We start from the raw sequence: 2,171 nt of genomic DNA, 5'->3' as shown, positions 1-2,171 counted from the left end.
GGAAGATTTCACTTCCTTTAACATCAGTAGCTATTCCCAGGTCTAGAGGTCGCAGCATTAATGCAGGAAGATCCGTTATTATCTCTGAGATGTCAAACATGTCCAATCCTGCATCAGGCTGGCTGAAGAGGATTTTTATAGGCTTTGGAGTCAAATATTTTACACCAAATGCCCGTTAATTAAGAGCAGAAGCAAAAAGTAGGAGACAATCTTGATGTTCTGTCACAACGAGACAGAGGGGCAGATCTCATGCAACCTGACTTTAGGATAATCCAAATAATGAATCATTTTAAATTGCATAAGTTGGTTTCTACTGTTTACTGAACAGACTCAGGCAATTCCACACTTAATCCCTTCATCCAACTGACTCTAATTCTCACTGTGTTTATTGTTATGCAATCATCAAACAAATGCACTATTTTAGAAATTAATAGTTTGGAGTAAAAACCTCTTCTCCAAGTGTCTGTCTTTAATTTTCTTATGCATTAAGAGTGTTTATTCTATATTTTTGACATCTAAATCAAAACAACATCCACTTTATAACCATAGATAGTAAAGAGGACGAGAGGGAGCATCTGGATTAAAAACGGTGAAATGTGTAAGGAAACGAAAAGGGAAACTGAATCAGTTTCCTTGGCTTCTTCCTATGAAAAGTCACGTGATGTTTTAGAAACTTCCTGAAAGTTTAGCACCCTCATCAGGTCACTCACTGTATTGTTTTAGAGAGCTGAATCATCACAAGTCTGACTGTTTTTGCAAGTTTAAACAGAAAAATTCTGATAACTTTTCTATACTGCAATGTTTTTGTTCTAAAAATCTAAGATTCTTGTGTTTGTTTGTTTTTGTTTGATCTTGTAATAAGAATTTTGATTTTTGTGTGACCCGGAAAGGGTTGCTTCTTGGTTGAATTGAAAGAATACAGAATAATGACTAGAAAGTATGAAAAAAATAAAACAAATCATCCCAACTGCTTCATCTGTCTTCCTTTTGGCTGTTAAATGTTGTACTTTCACCGTTTGGCAGCAACATCTGCAGCTCAGGCTGCGGTTTGCTCTCTGCAAACTTCCTCCTCAGTGTCAGATGTTAATACAATGGACAGTAAATAACTCTTTAAAAATGTCAAACTGAGGTGCACCACTTTTATGTCCTTGCTTTAATACGTGTTAAATATAATTTTATTTCATTTGGACTTTAGGACGTCTGGCAGCTGAAGGAATGTGGTTAATGGTTAAAGAGAAGGTAATAACATATTAGTGCCACATGGAGGTGATTTTCTTTACATGGTGATTTTATCTTCTGTGTTGGTAAAACTAACCAACAAATTACACAAGCAGAGACACATCTGTCATGCCATTCATTCTGCAAACACAATGATTTCATATTTTCTTGTTTTTAATTGATAATTCTCTCACTGTTCTGTAAAATATTTTTGACACCAAGAACATACAGGAAATATCGACTAAGGGAAACTTTATGCAAGCATTAACTTGGTTAGAAATGTGATTTTGAAGCATCAGTAATCATGTTTTACACACATCATGCATCAGTAATTTATATAGAATATGAGAATTTCAGTGTAACAAGTTCTAAAACATCTGAAAGTAAATCAAATAATCCTTTATTTTGACCTCTGGCCTCAGTTTTAGGGGCCTAAAATGCCTGTCATCATTACAGTTGTTAGAAAATGTCACAATAAACTATAAAAATAAAATACTTGACATCTATTTGGGTGGGTTTGCCTTAATTGGAATTAAACTTAAAACAGGTAAATATGCTRTTAAATGGAAAACTACTCACATTTAAAACAAAAGTACATTTTATAAATTGCGTTTAGGATATAAATGATGTGGTCTGTAGTGAGAGTTTTCACACTTCATTTCAGAAATCATGCAATAAAAATATATTTTTTTAAGATTCTCACCCTGTATGTAAAAAGCTGTTGCTTTAAATATTTTTAAAATGTTGTGTTTGTGTTGGTCTGTTTGTTCTCGGTGAGTTTAGATCTCTTTTTCATCAGCTTGCAGGTTTTTACCTGAAGCTTTGCTAAGATGATGTTTTTGCTTTCATTTTTGCACAGAATTTTGCACATAGTGATTTTGGGGGGATTTTTTTTTTATTCTGATGGGGAAACACAAAACTTTTTTATTCATTCTTGTTGAATGTCTCACTTT

The sequence above is a fragment of the Poecilia reticulata genome, linkage group LG14, assembly GCF_000633615.1.
Source record: "Poecilia reticulata strain Guanapo linkage group LG14, Guppy_female_1.0+MT, whole genome shotgun sequence".
NCBI lineage: Eukaryota > Metazoa > Chordata > Actinopteri > Cyprinodontiformes > Poeciliidae > Poecilia > Poecilia reticulata.
This window is presented reverse-complemented; position numbering follows the sequence as displayed.